The sequence below is a fragment of the Procambarus clarkii genome, chromosome 38 (genome assembly GCF_040958095.1).
Source record: "Procambarus clarkii isolate CNS0578487 chromosome 38, FALCON_Pclarkii_2.0, whole genome shotgun sequence".
Classification (NCBI taxonomy): Eukaryota; Metazoa; Arthropoda; class Malacostraca; order Decapoda; family Cambaridae; genus Procambarus; species Procambarus clarkii.
The window spans coordinates 13,238,593-13,247,700 of record NC_091187.1 but is presented as its reverse complement, the minus strand read 5'-3'; positions in this window follow the sequence as shown (position 1 = coordinate 13,247,700).

Genomic DNA, 9,108 nt, shown 5'->3' with positions numbered 1-9,108 from the left:
CTCCCGCACCACACCCTCCCGCACACACACCCCACCACCCCGCACCACACCACACCCTCCGCACCACACCCCTCCCGCACCACACCCTCCCGCACCACACCCTCCCGCACCACACCCCTCCCGCATCACACCCACCCGCACCACACCCCACCCTCCAACACCACACCCCTCCCGCACCACACCCTCCCGCACCACACCCTCCCGCACCACACACCTCCGCACCACACCCCTCCCGCACCACACCCTCCCGCACCACACCCTCCCGCACCACACCCCTCCCGCACCACACCCTCCCGCACCACACCCCTCCCGCACCACACCCACCCGCACCACACCCCACCCTCCAACACCACACCCTCCCGCACCACACCCCTCCCGCACCACACCCTCCCGCACCACACCCTCCCGCACCACACCCCTCCCGCACCACACCCTCCCGCACCACACCCTCCCGCACCACACCCTCCCGCACCACACCCCTCCCGCACCACACCCTCCCGCACCACACCCTCCCGCACCACACCCCTCCCGCACCACACCCTCCCGCACCACACCCTCCCGCACCACACCCTCCCGCACCACACCCCTCCCGCACCACACCCTCCCGCACCACACCCTCCCGCACCACACCCCTCCCGCACCACACCCTCCCGCACCACACCCTCCCGCACCACACCCTCCCGCACCACACCCTCCCGCACCACACCCTCCCGCACCACACCCTCCCGCACCACACCCCTCCCGCACCACACCCTCCCGCACCACACCCACCCGCACCACACCCTCCCGCACCACACCCTCCCGCACCACACCCACCCGCACCACACCCTCCCGCACCACACCCCTCCCGCACCACACCCTCCCGCACCACACCCTCCCGCACCACACCCTCCCGCACCACACCCCTCCCGCACCACACCCCTCCCGCACCACACCCTCCCGCACCACACCCACCCGCACCACACCCCTCCCGCACCACACCCTCCCGCACCACACCCTCCCGCACCACACCCTCCCGCACCACACCCCTCCCGCACCACACCCTCCCGCACCACACCCTCCCGCACCGCACCCACCCGCACCACACCCTCCCGCACCACACCCTCCCGCACCACACCCACCCGCACCACACCCACCCGCACCACACCCCTCCCGCACCACACCCTCCCGCACCACACCCTCCCGCACCACACCCTCCCGCACCACACCCCTCCCGCACCACACCCTCCCGCACCACACCCCTCCCGCACCACACCCTCCCGCACCACACCCACCCGCACCACACCCCTCCCGCACCACACCCACCCGCACCACACCCCTCCCGCACCACACCCTCCCGCACCACACCCTCCCGCACCACACCCACCCGCACCACACCCACCCGCACCACACCCTCCCGCACCACACCCTCCCGCACCACACCCACCCGCACCACACCCACCCGCACCACACCCACCCGCACCACACCCTCCCGCACCACACCCTCCCGCACCACACCCCTCCCGCACCACACCCTCCCGCACCACACCCTCCCGCACCACACACATCCCGCACCACACCCACCCGCACCACACCCCTCCCGCACCACACCCCTCCCACACCACACCCCTCCCGCACCACACCCTCCCGCACAACACCCTCCCGCACCACACCCCTCCCGCACCACACCCTCCCGCACCACACCCTCCCGCACCACACCCACCGCACCACACCCTCCCGCACCACACCCCTCCCGCACCACACCCCTCCCGCACCACACCCTCCCGCACCACACCCTCCCGCACCACACCCTCCCGCACCACACAATCCCGCACCACACCCTCCCGCACCACACCCTCCCGCACCACACCCTCCCACACCACAACCCTCCCACACCACACCCTCCCGCACCACACCCACCCGCACCACACCCTCCCGCACCACACCCTCCCGCACCACACCCTCCTGCACCACACCCACCCGCACCACACCCTCCCGCACCACACCCTCCCGCACCACACCCTCCCGCACCACACCCTCCCGCACCACACCCTCCCGCACCACACCCTCCCGCACCACACCCTCCCACACCACACCCTCCCGCACCACACCCACCCGCACCACACCCTCCCGCACCACACCCTCCCGCACCACACCCTCCCACACCACACCCTCCCGCACCACACCCTCCCGCACCACACCCTCCCGCACCACACCCTCCCGCACCACACCCTCCCACACCACACCCTCCCACACCACACCCTCCCGCACCACACCCACCCGCACCACACCCTCCCACACCACACCCTCCCACACCACACCCTCCCGCACCACACCCTCCCGCACCACACCCTCCCGCACCACACCCTCCCGCACCACACCCTCCCGCACCACACCCACCCGCACCACACCCTCCCGCACCACACCCTCCCGCACCACACCCACCCGCACCACACCCTCCCGCACCACACCCTCCCGCACCACACCCTCCCGCACCACACCCTCCCACACCACACCCTCCCGCACCACACCCTCCCGCACCACACCCTCCCGCACCACACCCTCCCACACCACACCCTCCCGCACCACACCGACCCGCACCACACCCTCCCGCACCACACCCTCCCGCACCACACCCTCCCGCACCACACCCTCCCACACCACACCCTCCCGCACCACACCCTCCCGCACCACACCCTCCCGCACCACACCCTCCCACACCACACCCTCCCACACCACACCCTCCCGCACCACACCCACCCGCACCACACCCTCCCGCACCACACCCTCCCGCACCACACCCTCCCGCACCACACCCTCCCGCACCACACCCTCCCGCACCACACCCTCCCGCACCACACCCTCCCGCACCACACCCACCCGCACCACACCCTCCCGCACCACACCCTCCCGCACCACACCCACCCGCACCACACCCTCCCGCACCACACCCTCCCGCACCACACCCTCCCGCACCACACCCTCCCACACCACACCCTCCCGCACCACACCCTCCCGCACCACACCCTCCCGCACCACACCCTCCCACACCACACCCTCCCGCACCACACCCTCCCGCACCACACCCTCCCGCACCACACCCTCCCGCACCACACCCTCCCGCACCACACCCCTCCCACACCACACCCCTCCCGCACCACACCCTCCCGCACCACACCCTCCCGCACCACACCCTCCCGCACCACACCCACCCGCACCACACCCTCCCGCACCACACCCTCCTGCACCACACCCACCCGCACCACACCCTCCCGCACCACACCCTCCCGCACCACACCCTCCCGCACCACACCCTCCTGCACCACACCCACCCGCACCACACCCTCCCGCACCACACCCACCCGCACCACACCCCTCCCGCACCACACCCTCCTGCACCACACCCACCCGCACCACACCCTCCCGTCACCATATTAAAAATTTCCACCCATAACAGTTTTAGGGAGATGTTGATACCCAACACTCCGTCAACAACACAAGATAACACCCCCGTCAACACAAGATAACACCCCCGTCAACACAAGATAACACCCCCGTCAACACAAGATAACACCCCCGTCAACAGAAGATAACACCCCCGTCAACACCACAAGATAACACACCCCGTCAACACCACAAGATAACACCCCCGTCAACACCACAAGATAACACCCCCCGTCAACACCACAAGATAACACCCCCGTCAACACAAGATAACACCCCCGTCATCACCACAAGATAACACCCCCGTCAACACCACAAGATAACACACCCGTCAACACCACAAGATAACACCCCCGTCAACACAAGATAACACACCCGTCAACACCACAAGATAACACACCCGTCAACACAAGATAACACCTTCATCAACACCACAAGATAACAGCCCCGTCAACACCACAAGATAACACACCCGTCAACACAAGATAACACCTTCATCAACACCACAAGATAACAGCCCCGTCAACACCACAAGATAACACACCCGTCAACACCACAAGATAACACACCCGTCAACACAAGATAACACCCCCCCGTCAACACCACAAGATAACACCCCCGTCAACACCACAAGATAATACCCCCGTCAACACCACAAGATAACCCACCCGTCAACACAAGATAACACACTCGTCAACACCACAAGATAATACACCCGTCAACACAAGATAAAACCCCCGTCAACACCACAAGATAACACACTCCGTCAACACAAGATAACACCCCCGTCAACACCACAAGATAACACCCCCGTCAACACCACAAGATAACACACCCCGTCAACACAAGATAACACCCCGTCAACACAAAATAACACACCCGTCAACACAAGATAACACACCCGTCAACACCACAAGATAACACACCCCTGTCAACACCACAAGATAACACCCCCGTCAACACCACAAGATAACACACCCGTCAACACAAGATAACACCCCGTCAACACCACAAGATAACACACCCGTCAACACAAGATAACACACCCATCAACACAAGATAACACACCCCCGTCAACACCACAAGATAACAACCCCGTCAACACCAAACACCTTGCACCTCGCACAACAGAGATGGGGTGGGGGGGGGAGAGGGGTGCCGAGCAGTGCCAATGTGAGTGTGCTGTCATTACTGCCATCATCCGCACGCCACACACACACACACACACACACACACACACACACACACACACACACACACACACACACACACACACACACACACACACACACACACACATACACACACACACACACACACACACATACACACGCACACACACACACTGGGGGCCTCGTAGCCTGGTGGATAGCGCGCAGGACTCGTAATTCTGTGGCGCGGGTTCGATTCCCGCACGAGGCAGAAACAAATGGGCAAAGTTTCTTTCACCCTAAGTGCCCCTGTTACCTAGCAGTAAAATAGGTACCTGGGTGTTAGTCAGCTGTCACGGGCTGCTTCCTGGGGGTGGAGGCCCGGTCGAGGACCGGGCCGCGGGGACATTAAAGCCCCGAAATCATCTCAAGATAACCTCCTCCTCATGATGACTCCTCATTGATGAGTTGACTAACATTTTGGACAAATTACCTTCGACACACCAGCTGAAGTGACCTGAAACGAGCGAAATAATGTGAACAAAATGACGAACTGAGTGAAAGGAGATTTTGCAATTTCTTCGTTCAACTTTCGATTCCAGAAAAAAATGCAACTAATTTGCATATTGAGAAAAGTAGGAACCGGAGTATCTTATCGAAGCGTGCAGTTTACCTGGAATTTACCTGGAGTGAGTTCTGGGAGTTCTTCTACTCCCTAAATCCGGCCCCAGGCTTGTCTTGTGAGAGCTTGGTCCAGCAGGCTGTTGCTTGGCGCGGCCCGCTTCCAGGCTCGTATAAACTGTTTCATCAATGGAAACTATGATTCAGGAAAGATGTACAGGTTTCGTACAAGGAGACTCGAGTGCCTGACGGATCTTGGCAGGCAAAAAGGGTGCAGGGATGGAGAAGGTCCAGCCGCAGATACCCGCAGCGGATGATAGCCAGCACATCACTCTTTTGTTTAAAGCATGGGGGCAGAGGCCCCAGATATCAGGTACTAGGGGGTTACAGCCCCTACCCCTGATGTGCGCTACTGACACCTTTCCCAGGTCTGGAGGAGCCCCCTGCAAATTCAGGGGGCCCCTTCCCAAGTCAGCTAGGGGGGGCCTTCTCCCAGGTCAGGGGGGCCCCCCTCCCAGGTCAGCTAGGGGCCCCCCTTCCAGGTCAGCTAGGGACCCTTCTCCCAGGTCAGGGGCCCCCTTTGTGCAGTCATGATAGCATTTACAGGTGAGGGGCCCCTGGTGGTGAGTGTTGAGACTTTTCAGGGGTCAGTGAGAGGGGGTCCTGCTGGGGTCAGTGAGAGGGGGTCCTGCTGGGGTCAGTGAGAGGGGGTCCTGCTGGGGTCAGTGAGAGGGGGTCCAGCTGGGGTCAGTGAGAGGGGGTCCTGCTGGGGTCAGTGAGAGGGGGTCCAGCTGGGGTCAGTGAGAGGGGGTCCTGCTGGGGTCACAGAGTGGGGGGCGGCGGCCATCTTATAACAATAAGCTGGTGAGTTCCTTGTGTGGACCGAGTAAATAGTGTCGGAGTGAGTGAGACTCATCATCTTGTTCTCATCCTGTGGGCGATGCTGCCCTCTCCTTGTCATCCCCATCTCCGTCTTGGCTCTCCCTACCCGACCAGGGACCGTCTTGGCCCTCCCTACCCGACCAGGCACCGTCTTGGCCCCTCCCTACCCGACCAGGCACCGTCTTGCCCCTCCCTACCCGACCAGGGACCGTCTTGGCCCCTCCCTACCCGACCAGGGACCGTCTTGGCCCCTCCCTACCCGACCAGGGACCGTCTTGGCCCCTCCCTACCCGACCAGGGACCGTCTTGGCCCCTCCCTACCCGACCAGGGACCGTCTTGGCCCCTCCCTACCCGACCAGGGACCGTCTTGGCCCCTCCCCACCCGACCAGGGACCGTCTTGGCCCCTCCCTACCCGACCAGGGACCGTCTTGGCCCCTCCCTACCCGACCAGGCACCGTCTTGGCCCCTCCCTACCCGACCAGGGACCGTCTTGGCCCCTCCCTACCCGACCAGGGACCGTCTTGGCCCTCTCTACCCGACCAGTACATGTGGCACAGAGGGCAGACGAGACACTAAACAGTGTGACACTAAACAGTGTGACACTAAACAGTGTGACACTAAACAGTGTGACACTAAACAGTGTGACACTAAACAGTGTGACACTAAACAGTGTGGCACTAAACAGTGTGGCACTAAACAGTGTGGCACTAAACAGTGTGACACTAAACAGTGTGACACTAAACAGTGTGACACTAAACAGTGTGGCACTAAACAGTGTGACACTAAAGAGTGTGACACTAAACAGTGTGACACTAAACAGTGTGGCACTAAACAGTGTGACACTAAACAGTGTGACACTAAACAGTGTGACACTAAACAGTGTGACACTAAACAGTGTGACACTAAACAGTGTGACACTAAACAGTGTGACACTAAACAGTGTGACACTAAACAGTGTGACACTAAACAGTGTGACACTAAACAGTGTGACACTAAACAGTGTGACACTAAACAGTGTGACACTAAACAGTGTGGCACTAAACAGTGTGACACTAAACAGTGTGACACTAAACAGTGTGGCACTAAACAGTGTGACACTAAACAGTGACACTAAACAGTGTGACACTAAACAGTGTGACACTAAACAGTGTGACACTAAACAGTGTGACACTAAACAGTGTGACACTAAACAGTGTGACACTAAACAGTGTGACACTAAACAGTGTGACACTAAACAGTGTGGCACTAAACAGTGTGACACTAAACAGTGTGACACTAAACAGTGTGACACTAAACAGTGTGACACTAAACAGTGTGACACTAAACAGTGTGACACTAAACAGTGTGACACTAAACAGTGTGACACTAAACAGTGTGACACTAAACAGTGTGACACTAAACAGTGTGACACTAAACAGTGTGACAGTAGTGGTGTGGCAAGCAGTGTAGCCAATGTTTATTCAGAAAGACAATACAACTCTTCTCCCACTGCTCACTTGTAACACTGCCTCTTGCCTGGCACCACAACATGCCCTGAGATGCCCCAGGCATGCCCTGAGATGCCCCAGGCATGCCCTGAGCTGCCCCAGGCATGCCCTGAGATGCCCCAGGCATGCCCTGAGATGCCCCAGGCATGCCCTGTGATGCCCCAGGCATGCCCTGAGATGCCCCAGGCATGCCCTGAGATGCCCCAGGCATGCCCTGTGATGCCCCAGGCATGCCCTAACCCCCACCACACTCCCCCCTCAACCCACACCCTCCCACCAGTTGATTGACGGTTGAGAGGCGGGACCAAAGAGCCAGAGCTCAACCCCTCCGCAAGCACATCTAAGTGAATGCAACAGGGTGGAGTACTCTGTACGAGTAACAATTAAAAGCATTTAACCCTTAAACTGCTAAGCTGTTTATAAGTTCTGTATCCAGCTGCGTTCGAAAATAGGCACTGAAACCTATTACAATCAAGTTTAGTCGGCGATTGGAAACCAGCAGGGCGACGCCGGAAACGATTGGAAGCCCGTTGGATACCTGCTTGATGGGGTTCTGGGAGTTCTTCTACTCCCCAAGCCCGGCCCGAGGCCAGGCTCCACTTGTGAGAGCTTGGTCCACCAGGCTGTTGCTTGGAGCGGCCCGCAGGCCCACATACCCGCCACAGCCCAGCTAGTCCGGGCTCTCTAAACGTCAGGTCAGACAACATTATTCCCAAATGAACACCACAGAAGTGAACCCCAAAAAGCGTTGCCAGCCGTCTAAGGGTTTAAAACATAAAGCAACGTGACTTTATAAGACAACATAAAACAAAAGCCAGCAGGCCGCGAGGGGGTGGGGGGGGGGGTGAGGGGGGTTGGGGGATGGGGGGGGGGGGTAGTGTTGGGCAGAGGGGGGTGGGGGTGGAGGTGGGGGGGGGAAGGGGGGATCAGGATTTACACTTGCAGTAAACATGCAGTGTTTTGTGTTGTGGGTGAGGGAGTAACTCACTCTGCCTGGCTTCCACAAGTGTTTGTCCCGTGACACTGATATGGGCACGCGCGCGCGCGTACACGCACACACATGGCCACGCCATGGGCACACAGGAGGAGGGGCCTCGTGGCTGAGTGGACAGCGCTTAGGGGTCGGAGTCCTAATGGCCCGGGGTTCAATTCCCGGCGAAGGCGGAAACATATAGGCAGTTTCTTTCACCCTGATGTACGTGTTCACCTAGCAGTAAATAGGTACCTGGGAGTTAGACAGCTGCTACGGGCTACACACACACACACACACATTACGCAGACTAGTACCCGAGCTGAGAGGTATGAGCTACGAGGAGAGACTACGGGAATTAAACCTCACTTCGCTGGAAGACAGAAGAGTTAGGGGGGACATGATCAACACACTCAAGATTCTGAAGGGAATTGATAGGGTAGATAAAGACAGGCTATTTAACACAAGGAAAACACGCACAAGGGGACACAGGTGGAAACTGAGTACCCAAATGAGCCACAGAGATATTAGAAAGAACTTTTTTAGTATCAGAGTGGTTGACAAATGGAATG